The sequence below is a fragment of the Bufo gargarizans genome, chromosome 4 (genome assembly GCF_014858855.1).
Source record: "Bufo gargarizans isolate SCDJY-AF-19 chromosome 4, ASM1485885v1, whole genome shotgun sequence".
Taxonomy (NCBI): Eukaryota; Metazoa; Chordata; class Amphibia; order Anura; family Bufonidae; genus Bufo; species Bufo gargarizans.
In genome coordinates this window covers 96886144-96901523 of record NC_058083.1, presented here as the reverse complement: position 1 = coordinate 96901523, position 15380 = coordinate 96886144, and the positions used below count along the sequence as shown (strand labels likewise).

The following is a 15380-nucleotide window of genomic DNA, read 5'->3' as shown; positions in this document are numbered from 1 at the left end:
CACAGATATCCCCCATAAGTGCCCTCCACAGATATCCCCCATAAGTGCCCTCCACAGATATCCCCCATAAGTGCCCTCCACAGATATCCCCCATAAGTGCCCTCACAGATATACCCCATAAGTGCCCTCCACAGATATCCCCCATAAGTGCCCTCCACAGATATCCCCCATAAGTGCCCTCCACAGATATCCCCCATAAGTGCCCTCCACAGATATCCCCCATAAGTGCCCTCCACAGATATCCCCCATAAGTGCCCTCCACAGATATCCCCCATAAGTGCCCTCCACAGATATCCCCCATAAGTGCCCTCCACAGATATCCCCCATAAGTGCCTCCACAGATATCCCCCATAAGTGCCCTCCACAGATATCCCCCATAAGTGCCCTCCACAGATATCCCCCATAAGTGCCCTCCACAGATATCCCCCATAAGTGCCCTCCACAGATATCCCCCATAAGTGCCCTCCACAGATATCCCCCATAAGTGCCCTCCACAGATATCCCCCATAAGTGCCCTCCAGTAAGTAAAGTAATGTATTAGTGGGGGGGAAGGGAGGAGGCAGGGACACTTGCGGTGGGGCCGGTGCACACACCGGGGGCAGCTCCTACCTTTCTTCTGCAGGACATTTCGCTCCTCCTGGACCTGAGTGGCGGCCTCTTCACCACTCCTCACATGGCCGGTGTTGTGCTGAAAGTCCGCCGCTGCCCGCCCTTCTGCTGCTGTGCGCAGCGTGACATCTCACCCTCCGCCATGCGCCTCCTGCCCCGCCTGCCTGCTTCATTCATAAAGTGGAAGGAGCAGACAGACGGGGCAGGAGGCGCATGACGGACCTTTTGAAAGCTTGACATTTTGCAAGAAAGGCCGCCCACCCGCCAGCCCAAACCAAAGAGCCGCATCTAAGGATCAAAAGAGCCGCATGTGGCTCGCGAGCCGCGGGTTGCCGACCACTGGCCTAGGAAATCATATTATACGGATGATCTGCTATAACGGAATAGAGGTTGTGTTTCCTTTAATACAACGTGGCAAGTTACAAACTAAAGCGACCCTCCGTTTCAAGAAAAAAAAAAAAATATTCAAGATGGCCGCACTGTTCCTCCGACTACCTTATGCACGCAGGAAGACTGGAAGAATACTAATGTAACACTACTCTATCCAGGACATATTCCACCTCCTATATACGTTTTAAAAAAAATCTGTATTAGGCAGGGTTCACATCACGTTTTTTCCATCCTTTTAAGGCCTCCTGCACACAAACGTTTTTTTACACGGTCCGCAAAAACGGGGTCCGTAGGTCCGTGATCCGTGCCCGTTTTTTCTTCCGTGGGTCTTCCGTGATTTTTGGAGGATCCACGGACATGAAAAATGAAAAAAAAATCTAAGTCAAGTTTGCCATTGAAATGATAGGAAAAAACGGACACGGATCACGGACACGGATGACAATCTTGTGTGCATCCGTGATTTTCACGGACCCATTGACTTGAATGGGCCCGTGAACCGTTGGCCGTGAAAAAAATAGGACAGGTCATATTTTTTTCACGGCCAGGAAACACGGCTCACGGATGCGGCTGCCAAACGGTGCAGTTTCCGATTTTTCCACGGACCCATTGAAAGTCAATGGGTCCGCAAAAAAAACGGGAAAACGGCACAACGGCCACGGGTGCACACAACGGTCGTGTGCAGGAGGCCTAATGTACACAAAAAAACTGATGCCTCTGACTGATGTCCTACAGCGGCATCAGTTCTCCATAGAGTAAACTTACTGGACTGTGCGGGATACAAGAACGTGGTGTGTTGCATCACATAAAACGTGATGTGAACCCTCCCCAAGTCTAAATGGCCGTACATGAGATGTACAGAGCATGGAAAAACAATGGAGTACAACAAGTCCCAGCCAGCCACAAACCTTGCCCGAGGTGAATGATAGCAAACACTATACGTCGGCATACGTGGGAACAAAGATCGCCTGCAACAGTGATACATACAGGACACATCACTGCTGCAGCCAGCCATTGGCTACAGTGGCCACGTGAGCTACATCAAACAGGATGTTGACAAGTGGAGACGGGAGCGAGGCAGCGGCGGGGGCCTGAAGGAGGCAGAACAGAGGCAGGGATGGATGCTTCGCTCCACAGGACCGGCCACATGGGGAAGTCTGGCAGAAAGACCCAGCATCCCACCACCGCCCCCCAGAAGGCAAACCACCTTTTTAAGCACAACTTCTGCCTGGTAACACAGTTGTCTAGGAGGAATAACTGAGGAGCAGCACAATGCAGAGTTCTAAGAAAAGATGTCCCACAATTGTTCTTTCATGAAGAATCACCCCCGTCCCCTTCCCAGTTAAAAAAAACTAAGATCATTGGCATGGCCGCACCCTAAAACGCTTGTACAAATAAAAATGTATTTATTCTCAACGGTGAATGGCATTACAAATAAATCAAAACGGGCATTTTTTTTTCCCCGTCGCTTTACCTCCCCGCAAAAAATTGAATAAAGGGTGATCAAAAAGTAACCCCCCCCAAAATGGCATCAATGAAAGCTACAGATTGCACCGCAGAAAAAAATAAAATAAAATAAAAATCAGCTCTTGCAAAGCTCTGTAGATGTAACTACATCTGACTTACGGAAAGAAGCTAACAGGTCAGTTTTATCATTAGGGAACGCCATAAAAATGAAATCCGTCAAATTATGGCAAAATTGCATAGTCGTCACCCCCCCCCCAAACTTCCAGCCCATTTGGATTTTCTTCCGGCTTCCCACTACATCCTACACAACAGAAAATGGTGACGACAACTTGTCCTGCAAAAACCGAGCACTCGTAAGTATGTCAATGGAAAAATATTATGGCTCAGGGAAAGCTTGGGAGTAAAAAAATAAAATAAAATAAAAATAAAAAACACCTGAAAAATCACTTGGTCACAATGGGGTTAAGTTTTTCCCCTTTGGCAAACAAAAGTCGCTGTGTAGCTGTATAGCAACCCTAGACCGATGGTTCTACACGCCACACGTAATCCCTTTTGTGCATAGCGCTAATAGAAGGTGAAGACTAACCTCTGCTCCTATAGGGGAAGGCTGCGTGTAAACTGCCCGGGGTCACACCGCTGGCATACATGTAATCATATACATGATATTACCACACAACATCTGCCCCTGTAGCACTGCAGTCCTCAATGTCCTGGTTACACCAGAAGAACCTACCCCCTATGCTGTGAATGGCGGAGGTCTGACCACTGGAGATCACGAGATGGAGGTGTCGGAGTCCTGTGACTGCTGCTTCCTTCAATAAGGGGACTCTGATCGGTGGGGTTCCCAAGGATGGGGTTTCAGCCCTGGCATCTGATTTCTTAAGACATCTCACATCCCCCTTTTACAGGTTCACTACCGAGCGTTTTCCCTTGACTTCCCCTCCATTCATACGGCACTTTATGGGGGGGGGGAAAGGGTGATATGCACTTGTATGTAAGATGCCAGACAATGCCGGCGTTCCATTTCTATCAGTAACCCAGGAGAGCACACAGATCAATATGCTCAGTGCTCTCAGTGACAGTAGGTATCAAGCAGGAGATCATGTCCGCCTCCACCTCAATGTTATCTGTAATATCTGCAATGCTGACAATCCTGTATGTAAGAGTTGGGACTAATCTGCGCCTTCCCATCTGTGAATCGAGGACGTGGTATGTGATAACACCCGCCAGCCCAGCGTCCTGAAGACGAATCTGCCTGCAGGCACGGACTTTGCAAAAAGCAGGTGGAATGTGCTGCAGAATGTTCCAGGCGTGCAGAAACGAGCCAGGACAGGAGGAATCAAAGAGCTGCCGCGTCGACAGCGAGGACCGACCACTGCTACATCAGACACGGCCAGAACAAAACCCCCACACTCTCCTCGGGACAGCAATATCACTGGTGAACGACAAAGTAAAGATGTAGCAAAGTGTTGCGCAAGAATAGAGTTATTTTACATTTTTTTGCAAATTTCATATTTTGAAATTTGTTCACACTTCGTTTGGTGGTAAAAGGTGAATTGCGTTATGGATTCCCTTACCACGGACCACAACGCAATTCTATTGTCTTCAGAGGCATTCTGTTATTCATGCCGTCATAATAGAACTTTATCGCCTGCATATCGGATCCGTCCAGTTTACGTTATGCTGAAGTCCTCTCCTGCATAACAGAAACCGGACGGATCCATTTTGCAGCCCATAGACTTCTATTAGGACGGAATGAATAACGGAATGCCTCTAACACAGCCGTGTGCACGAGGCCATATGCAGAGCCTTTTCTCATAGTATAGATCATGAATACTTTGTATAAACATTTTCAAAAAAGTCCCTACAAAAATGTAAGGGTACGTTCACACTTGCGGCAGAGAAATGCATTTGTAAGACTGATGGCATTTGTAAGACTGATCCGTCTTACAAATAAATGCTGGATCCAGCATTCAGGCAAGTGTTCCGTTTTTTGGCCGGAGATAAAACCGTAGCATGCTGCGGCATTATCTCCGTCAAAAAGACTGAACGGAAGACAACCTAATGCATCCTGAACTGATTGCTCTCCTTTCAGAATGCATGGGGATAAAACTGATCAGTTCTTTTTTGGTATTGAGCCCCTAGGATGGAACCCAATACCGGAAAGGAAAAACGCTAGTGTAAAAGTACCCCAAGTTTAATATATAAAATAAAATATTTGTATTCCCTCCCCCACCGCCATACTGCTGCTGACCAACATTGCTCCTCAGTCTTCCCATCAGTGCAGGAGGAGACCACTGTCAATCACAAGCAGCTAAACCTGGGGGCTAATGACCCTTAGTGACTTCTAATGCAGGTCAGGGCAGGTCCTCATGCTAGACAGCAGGCGAGGTATGCACTGCTCCAGGCCTACTGCTTGCAGGTCAACAATTGCATTATGGAAAGACTTTCCAGCCTACTCCATGTGCCGGTCATTAATGCATGTGATAGCGGAAATGTCCTGAAAATTTAAATTGGATGGGCAGAGGCAGATGGACACGATAGGGTTCAGAGGTTTGAAATGGTTGCATTTCCAGAAGGAGGATGGGGAAGTAACTTCACTGTCCCAGTCCACCATGATGGATCATGCATTCTGTCTCTTCAGCGCCAGTGTTCAGTGTTTCCCAGTCATTCATATGAAATACACATTGATACATGATGCAACCCTCCCCAAATGGAAAACGTCTGCAGAAAACTCCTCCTAGATCTATGTTGGTTTCAACATCGGTCAGGTTTGGCCCTTCACTTTGCCATTTCAGCCGAGGCTAAACCCCGTCTTGTTTTTCCTCAATGGGGCAAAGGCTTTGATTTAAGAAACTTTTTTTAAGCTGCATTTCCCCTTATGTGTCCAGTACCAGAATCTATATACACATTTTTGCCATATGAGAAGATCTAGGTCATCTAAACAAACAAAAAGGGATGCATGAACTGGTAAAGGGGGAGAGGACAACCATCAGCAATGTGGATACACATCAAGCAACCGAGAAGCCTGAAGATCCAAGCATAAGACGCGACATTCAGAAGAAACAAGAAATGAAATATTAACGACTGAAGAGGTGGAAAGAGGCAGCTTCATGGCCCAGGCGATGACAGACAGGCCCGCAGGCTCTCTGATCCCTTTCGCTAATCATATCCGACTATTTTTCGACAAGTGTCAACAAGACCTCATCAAATTTTTGTGCTTCGTTGTGTTCAAATAATTCTAAAAAAACAGACAGAGATTGGCAAGAAATGTGCTCCCTCCCTGAATGCAGATCTGTGCCCCCCACCACGCATCTGTAAACTAGGCCAATGCATCTGGTGATCAGAGGGGTCTTTCCTTTGCTTGCTTTTAGAAAACTTAGAGAATAACATATCATCCAAGGAAACTGGCCAGCCAAATATCTCCACCGCCGGTTGGAGGTATTATACAGGATATACACAGGTGACTGGGAATGTGTGGCCACCTTAAAAGGGGTTTCCAAAACGTCTAAATGAAAAGGGGGGGGGGGTATTCTGACCCCCACCGCAGTTTTAGTTATGGCTCCGAATCTGTTCTGGCTAAAGAAAGGCACTCACCAATTCATCGGCACCTATTTGCAGCAACGACAGTGAAATGTTTTATGTTCCGTCCGTCAACAAATGCACCACTGCAGGCATTCACTGGTCAGCAGCACGAGACCACTGAGGCCAGTAAATGGCTGCAGCAGTGCATGTGACTGTTGGGACATCAAACTTCTGGTACACAGACCAGAAGCAGCAGGAACCAGACCCTCTGAGCTGGAAAGAAGTGGTGGCAAAAAGGCGATTTCTTTCTCGAGGCTCAGCAGATTTGGGACCATATCTACACTTGGTGTGGGGATTGCAAAACCCCTTTAAAAGTGTCAAGTGAACGTCAATGGTAAATGGTCAGGCATGCATAACAGTAGAGCCCAGAGCGCCTTCATTTCTGAGACTGGAGGATGTCACAGCTCTCTGCTGACCAGCGATCACTATCTCACACTATTCGAATAATCTGGTGAACGTTCTTGAATACTTATATTATCACAGCCTTATGAACGTCTTAGGGCCCTTTCACACCTGCGTTATAGTCTTCCGGCATAGAGTTCCGTCGTCGGGGCTCTATGCCGGAAGAATACTGATCAGGATTATCCTAATGCATTCTGAATGGACAGTCCGTCCTTCAGGATGCATCAGGATGTCTTCCATTCCGGAACGGAACGTTTTTTGGCCGCAGCAAATAGCGCAGCATGCTGCGCTTTTTGCTCCGGCCAAAAATCCGGAACACTTGCCGCAAGGCCGGATCCGGAATGAATGCCCATTGAAAGGCATTGATCCGGATCCGGCCTTAAGCTAAACGTCGTTTCGGCGCATTGCCGGATGCGACGTTTAGCTTTTTCTCAATGGTTACCATGGCTGCCGGGACGCTAAAGTCCTGGCAGCCATGGTAAACTGTAGTGGGGAGCGGGGAGCAGCATACTTACCATCCGTGCGGCTCCCGGGGCGCTCCAGAGTGACGTCAGGGCGCCCCAGGCGCATGGATGACGTGATCGCATGGATCACATGATCCATGCGCATGGGGCGCTCTGACGTCATTCTGGAGCGCCCCGGGAGCCGCACGGACTGTAAGTATGCCGCTCCCCCGCTCCCCACTACTACTATGGCAACCAGGACTTTAATAGCGTCCTGGGTGCCATAGTAACACTGAAAGCATTTTGAAGACGGATCCGTCTTCAAATGCTTTCAGTACACTTGCGTTTTTCCGGATCCGGCGTGTAATTCCGGCAAGTGGAGTACACGCCGGATCCGGACAACGCAAGTGTGAAAGAGGCCTTAAAAGAAAAAAAACTAAAACTTTATTGTAGTCTGTTTAAAAAGAGGACAAAAACCTATATGTCACAATCTGTGACCATCAGGCAACCAGACGAAGAGTGCAGAAAGGGACTGAGGAATAACCCTCTGCACATTACAAGTCTGGACTGAATTCCTGGCTTGCTAGCAAGGTGCTGCTAATAGACTGCAAGCAGGACACGGTCCAATCTACGTATAGACACAGGTGTGCCGCGGGTGAACCTCTCAGATGGTTACCGACCACTGCAGCGGTGTCAGGCTGAAGGGGCTACATTGTATCAGCCACACTGACTGCACTGGTCTATGATACAACCAGTGCTCCACACTAAAGACTTTGCTGGAGTCGTCCTACTTTACTAGACGGCACTCACACACCACACGGCTATGTCTGGAACGGTTTGATTAGAACATCACTCATCCAGGATACAATGCACCGTGTGAAACATGCATACCCTCATACGCGTCAGTGTTTAGGCCAACCTCTCAACCTGCCACCATCTTATAGTCAGCATCACCTAGAGGTAAACTCTCACAGCTCATGCACACTCTGCCTAGAGAGCCGTGTCCTGAACAATGACATCGGCTCTACGCGTTGCCACGTATCTTCAGGAGCTAATTAAGAAATGCCTGTATCAGGACAAGTGCCCCGCACTGTTGTGTGCTGGGGCTCCGGCGCTATGATGGCCCAGAGATCACACCTAATGAGAAAACTGTTTCCCTGAAATTCTCCTTCAACTATGTTGGGTTTTAGGGCTTGTTCACGCGACCGTGTGAAGCCCGTGCTGTGGACCACAATTTGCGGTCTGCAATGCACAGGAACCATCCGTGCAGCAGCCGCATGGGGATCGCAGACCCATTCACTTGAATGGGTCCGCAATCCGTCTGTTCTGCAAAAAGATAGAACTTGCTCTATCTTATTGCAGTGCTGAGGCACGGAACGGAACCCCAGGAGGCACTCCGTAGTGCTTCCGTCGTGTTCAGTTCCGCAGCTCCGGATTTGCGGACCTATTGAAGTGAATGGGTCCGCATCCGTGATGCGGAATGCACACGGAACGGTGCCCGTGTACTGCGGATCCGCAATATGGCAACGGGCAGCATACGTTCGTGTGAATGAGCACTTAGGTTGCTTTCCCACGGCCGTGTGTGGTCCATGAAACATGATCTGTAACAGCCAAACTTAAGGCATCATAGTGATCTGTGAGGCAGAGAGTTTGGGTCAGCCGAGTCGTGGTAAATGTGGACGTCTCACAGAGCGCATGTGAAAACAGCCTATTAAGCATAAAATGCATTAATGTAAAAATAAAAAAAGGCTAATTTTGCATGACCGCCTGTATGTCTTGTTCAGTAAGTCAGTGGAATATAGTCTGCCAAGCAGCATCTTGCTGAGTTTTCACATAACCTGGGAGTGCCGGTTTGGATTTTACTCCCTGCAGGAGGAGCTCGGGCCGCCGGCTGCAAAGACAAGAAAGGCTTGACGTACAGTGAGGTACATAAAGATAAAGGGGTACGCCAGATTTCAACTGTTTGCATGTCTGGAAATGACATCTCTTGTGGCTCCACCAATGACGCGCCCCCACTGCTGGTCAGTCTCCTCAGCATTTCCGTATATCTAAATCTTTCTATTCAGGAGTACAGGCATGAGAGCCAGCAGGGTGGATGGCAACCTATTTTACCAGATAAGCGGTGCCAGTTTTGTTTGGCAACCTCTTATCTACTCTACTTACTGAAATCACACATGCTTGGCTGAGACAACAGTGCAAAACTTATGGGGGAGTCATGGTTGGCCACATGCATCATCCAAGCTTTGGAGACAACAGTGGACATTTAAGTTTCAAAAGACATAAAAAATAAAATTGCTCATTGCTTTTCACGGGGGAATTTCCCACATAGTTTCCTTTTATACAATAATCAGCCATAACATTAAAATCAGTCTAGGTCTCCCTAAAACAGCTCTGACCACTCATAGTATGGACTCCACAAGACCTCTGAAGGTGTCAGGTGTGATCCGCATATACTTGAAGTCCTGTAAGGGCTCTTTCACACTTGCGTTCTTTTCTTCCGGCATAGAGTTCCGTCGTCGGGGCTCTATGCCGGAAGAATCCTTATCAGTTTTATCCTAATGCATTCTGAATGGAGAGAAATCCGTTCAGGATGCATCAGGATGTCTTCAGTTACGGAACGTTTTTTGGCCGGAGAAAATACCGCAGCATGCTTCGCTTTTTGCTCCGGCCAAAAATCCTGAAGACTTGCCGCAAGGCCGGATCCGGAATTAATGCCCATTGAAAGGCATTGATCCGGATCCAGCCTTAAGCTAAACGTCGTTACGGCGCATTGCTGGATCCGACGTTTAGCTTTTTTTAGAGTGGTTACCATGGCTGCCAGGAGCAGGGAAGCAGTATACTTACCGTCCGCGCGGCTCCCGGGGCGCTCCAGAGTGACGTCAGGGCGCCCCAAGCGCATGGATCACATGATCGCATGGCACGTCATCCATGCGCATGGGGCGCTCTGACGTCATTCTGGAGCGCCCCGGGAGCCGCGCGGACTGTAAGTATACCGCTCCCCCGCTCCTACTATGGCAACCAGGACTTTAATAGCGTCCTGGCTGCCATAGTAACACTGAAAGCATTTTGAAGACGGATCCGTCTTCAAATGCTTTCAGTTCACTTGCGTTTTTCTGGATCCGGCGTGTAATTCCAGCAAGTGGAGTACACGCCGGATCCGGACAACGCAAGTGTGAAAGAGGCCATAGAGTTCCGTCACAGGGGCTCTATACCAGAAAAGAACTGATCAGGCATATCCCAATGCATTCTGAATGGAGAGTAATCCGTTCAGGATGCATCAGGATGTCTTCAGTTCAGTCTTTTTGACTGATCAGGCAAAAGATAAAACCGTAGCATGCTACGGTTTTATCTCCGGACCAAAAAAACGGAACACTTGCCTAAATGCCGGATATGTCCTTCCGGTCTGCGCATGCACAGACCGGAAAAAAGGTGATACAAATAAATGCCGGATTCGTTTTGCCAGATGACACCAAAAAGACGGATCTGGCATTTCAATGCATTTTTCTGAATAATCAGGCATATGCTTGCCGGATTACTCTGCCGCAAGTGTGAAAGTAGCCTAAGCTGCAAGGATAAGCCTTCGTGTATTGGACCATTCCAAAGAAGTAGCTCTTCTGTAGGATCAGACCAGACGGGATAACCTTCACTCCTGACGGCACATCTTGTCCTCTCTGGTAGCTACTAACCACTGCACATCAGGAACACCTCACTAGACCTGCTAATTTTGAGATGCTCCAAGTCAGTCGTCTAGCAATCACAATTTGGTCCTCGTCAAGGCCTCAGATCCTTAGGGCACGGCCACACGGTCAGGTTTCCTGATGCAGTTTTGGAAGCCAAACCACTTCTGTTTTTTTTAATTCACCCCTAGTCTTAGCTTCCAAATATGCATCAGGAAACCTGACCGTGTGGCTGGACCCTTACACTTGTTCAGTTTTTTTTTCCCTGGCTCCAATATACCAGTCTCTAGTTAGTGCATCTTGTAGATGTGGATCATAAAGAATTACATGAACGGGCCGAACATTAGGGGGACCACCTTGATGCTATCATGGCAGCCATATTTGTTGTCACAACCACTTAGGCCTTGTTCACCTAGTTTTTTTGACATGGGTTCCACACAAAAATGCATGTTTCCCCCACTTATTTCAATAGGGAGCCTGCATGTGAATTTTTATTTTATTTCTTTCCAACCAAAAGTTTTAAAAGGAAGTAACCTGTCCATCAATGACGTGGAATCGGCATCCAGAACGAAAAACCACAAGAAATAAGGGCGTGTTACGTCAGAATGTCAGTGCAGATGCCTCACCACGCGGAACCCGACACCCACTGGTTTGGTTGGGAGGCTGTGATGCCCGCAGTCTAAGGCTACATGCACACGACCGTACGCCATCCGTGTTTTTTTTTTTTTTTTTGCGGATCCATTGTAACAATGCCTTAAATGGACAAGAATAGGACATGTTCTATTTTTTTTTGCGGGGCTATGGAACGGACAGCACACGGTTTGATGTCCGCATTTTTTGCGGACCCATTGAAATGAATGGGTCTGCATCCTAACTGGAAAAAAAAAACAAAAAAAAAAACAAACGGAACGGACACGGAAACAAACAATGTTTGTGTGCATGAGGCCTTAGGGTCTTCTCACACAGTTTATTCCACGTGCATTCGGCCAAATCCACACGGCCGAGAGCGGTCCGTGGTATGCCGGGCTGGATTCCTGTTCAGAGAAGGAGCGCACAGCGTCATTGGTTGCTATGACGCCGCTGCACTACAGTAATACACTTGTATGATCTATACGAGTGCATTACTGTAGTGCAGCATTAGGCACACGGCGTTATAGCAACCGATGACGCCGTGCGCTCCTGCTCTGAACAGGAATCCAGCCCGGCATACCACGGACCGCTGTCGGCCACGTGCATTCGGCCTTTTGGCACAGAAAACAGAAGCAATCCACTACCTGTTGATTTCAATGTGAAAACCGCAGGCGTGTTTTTTTTTCTCCACTGAAAAAGCACGTGACATCCACTCAAAGCGGATTCTGTGTTGAACCCACGTCCAAACTTCGACTGAAAATTGGTAGGATAAAAAAAAAAAAAAAAAAAAAAAAAAAAAAAAAAAACACACACAACACAAAGCACGTGGAACTTTAAGGGAGATTCCGTATCAGGTATTTTCAGAACAGAGAATACTAGAAAGGACAAGTACTTTTTGGCCCGGTGTCTGTTCGCGGTTTAGCGCCATTCGATGATGTGCTCCGCCACAATGACACAGAAATAAGCAGCGGATTTGGTCTTTGTGTGGTGACCCTGGCAGCACAACGGCCTATAACTCCTCAGGACTGGGTCAGGGGCTACAGCAGGGATCAGTTGTGAAACTACAACTCCCAGCATGCACATGGACCTGGCTGTTCTAGTAACTCTCGCGGAAGTTAAAAGGAGGATTCTGGGAGTTGTAGTTTTAGAACAGCTGGAGGCTGCTGATCCCTGGACTACAGCACTGATCAGGAATATATAAAGCGCACAGGGGTGGACGTCATATCCAAGGGCTCAGTCCAAACACACAGCATCCTGCTGTACCACAGTCATCAACTCAAGACCACATCCATTGCCTTAAAGGGGGTTCCAGGATTAGGAAACCGTGCACCACCGGTCCATGGACTGGGTCTGGTACAGCACCTGGGCTTCATGGAAGTGAATGGAGCTGAGCTGTAATACCACACACAACCTTCTTGATAGAAAGCAGCCATGTTTTTCTAATCCTGGACAACCCCTTTAAGTCGCCCGTATGACTGCAGCCTGGCACTGCCCGCTCACTAGCAGTCCAGGTAGTCACGTGACAGCAGCCAGCCAGCCTGCAATACCCATACACCTGCTCCTCAGCAGCCCTGCAATTGTTACCAGACCCAGCACGGTGCCCACCACATACATAGCACAGTGGTCTCCCGGGCACATTCACACACCATGCCCCCTACAGGCGGCAGTGAGAACCGTGCCGCACTGCCTGGGAACGACGGAGTAAATACCGGATGTTATGATGTAGCGCTGCGGCCTCAACTCCCCGCCGGTGCCGGCTCCTTCCTACGTTCTACTCAGACCCTTTTCGCGACGCACAGACCCTCCTTCTCGTCACCCTTTCCGGTTCCGGGTTGCCACACCTCCTCCTCTTCCCCTCAGACCGGTCACATTGCCTGCAGCCGCCTTCTTCTTCCTCCAGGAGAGCGCCCTCTGCTGCCCGTCACTGCGGACTGCGCTACGCTCCGGGGCAGGCTGCTACCTGAGCGGCGATATTGTCGCGATATCGCAGTGTAACTTAAGCATCTGTCACCTGAAGGCGCCTCTGTCTACAATACATGAAGTAGTCGTGTAATTATCGCTTCTAGTGATGCCAGATAGCATTGGGCCAGGAAATCTTGTCATGCTTTAGGCTATGGCGACATACTGGGACATGATAGTCACAAAACATCCAGATATTAATGATTTTGTGTTGCAAGTCACGCACAGCTTTTACTCCATTGCCTTTAATGTTGGGTGTGACACGTGACAAAGCAATAAAATAGTCACGCGATACCAGACAAAAACATGGATGACATCGGTGTGACGTCCGTGTTGCATCAGTTTTTTGTTTTTTTTTGCAGATTTAGGCTCCATTCACATGTCCGTATAATGGGTCTGCATTCATTCCGCAATTTGCGGAACAGGTGCGTCCCCATTCATTCTCTAAGGGGACAGAATCCATGCGGAGAGCACACTATGTGCTCTCCGCATCCGCACTTCCAGAGCGCGCCCCCAATCTTCCGGTCCACGGCTCCGGAAAAAAATAGAACATGTCCTATTGTCCGCAATTGCGGACAAGAAAAGGCATTTTCTATGAGAGTGCCGGCGATGTGTCAATGCGGTACGCACATTGCCGGTGTCCACAAAACACATACGGAATGTGAATGGACCCTTAATGCAACAATGCCTATCCTTGTCCGCAAAACGAACAAGAATAGGGCATTCTATCTTTTTTGCGGGGCCATGGAACGGACATACGGATGCACATTTTTTGTGGTCCCATCCAATCTGCAAAAAATGCGAAGCGAACATATGGTCATGTAAATGAGCTCTGGCTTAGAAGAACAGCCGAGCGTGTTTGCATGCTGGGAGTTGTAGTTTCATACCAGCTGGAGTGCTGAAGATTGCCGATTCCTGTTCTATAATGATGGGTCATCAGTACCTGATGACTGGGGGTCTGACTCCAGCACCAATCAGCTGACCAAGCACAGCGCCGCACATTGTATAGAGGCTGTTTCTGGTATTGCAGTCCAGGTCCATTCACTTGAATAGGACTGAGCTGTGACTACAGTATGTGACAGCTGACATGCGGTTACTGGGCAAGGAAGAGTTTATTTACAGATGCCTATAAAGGCGTAGAACCTGTCTTGCCCCAGGTAGAAATATTAATACTTCACTTTGATTATTGTTTGGGTTAAAATACTTGCTTTGAACCTTTATTTAATTTTAATTAACGAACCAAAAGAAAGAAAAAGGTTAATAATACAGCGACCACTCCACTGTGCAGTCAGATAATACTCAGTGATCAAGGGAGAGCGAAAGTGTGCTGACTCTCACCCCGTCACTTGCAGGCAGTCTGCTGCCTTAATACCGCTTGCGGCTACACCTGCAATGAGGCTGAATTATGGGAACTGAAATCGTTCATCCCACTTAGTATACCGCGCATAGGTAGTACCATACGCTATCTGATTTTATCTATCCGTTTGATGGTGCACACAGCATGCGGAATATTCACGGTTTTGATGCCGTGTCTCCCTACTAGACTAATCTAGCTTTGGTAAGTAGGCCAGCCGGGCTACTACTAGCTAATTCACCGTAGGAGTAAATCGCTGATCTAAAAGCTAAGTCTGCCCCCCAGATAACTGGCTTCTTCAGGGGATTTGGGCAGCAATGAGTACCCTATCAGATTAGAGGTTAATATAGGTGGTGTTGTGATTGACAGACTTGGCATCCAGTGTAATGTGTGACTGGATGCCTATCATCTGGCTGCATCCGTGACCACACCCCCAGAGAAAGAGCAATCCACCTACCAGCGCCATTTACCTGTACCATCATCCCCAGTGCGCCATCATCGCCCATGTCGCTTCATTAGAGCGTCATCAGTGACGTTCTGCCCCTCCTGTAGCTGCGCAAACACTTTGAGCGTTGCGGCTCGTTTGATCAAACTGCGCATGCGCACGGACTTAGATTCTGTACGGAGAAAATGCCGCGCGCACGGCGGCTGTGCCGGGACTTAGAGCGAGAGGGCTCATTAGATTAAACTGCGCACGCGCACAGACTTTGATTCCGAACAGCTGCGCAAGCACTTGGAGCCAGACACCTCTGAAAAGGGTCATCTTTACACTACAGCAGGGATGCTCAACCTGTGGCCCTCCAGCTGTTGTAAAACTACAACTCCCACCATGCCCTGCTGTAGGTTGATAGCTGTAGGCTGTCCAGG

The 15380-nt window shown here is 48.4% G+C and overlaps 1 protein-coding gene across 2 annotated transcripts in view; it reads right to left on the bottom strand.

The window, feature by feature from the left end:
* Positions 1–13031, bottom strand: part of PAK2 (p21 (RAC1) activated kinase 2) — a 70427-nt gene extending 57396 nt beyond the window's left edge. For both annotated transcript variants that reach the window (XM_044289099.1, XM_044289101.1), the window contains exon 1: positions 12910–13031. The gene's annotated coding sequence lies outside the window, so the exon portion shown is untranslated. The remainder of the gene's footprint in view (positions 1–12909) is intronic.
* Positions 13032–15380: the final 2349 nt, after the last annotated feature.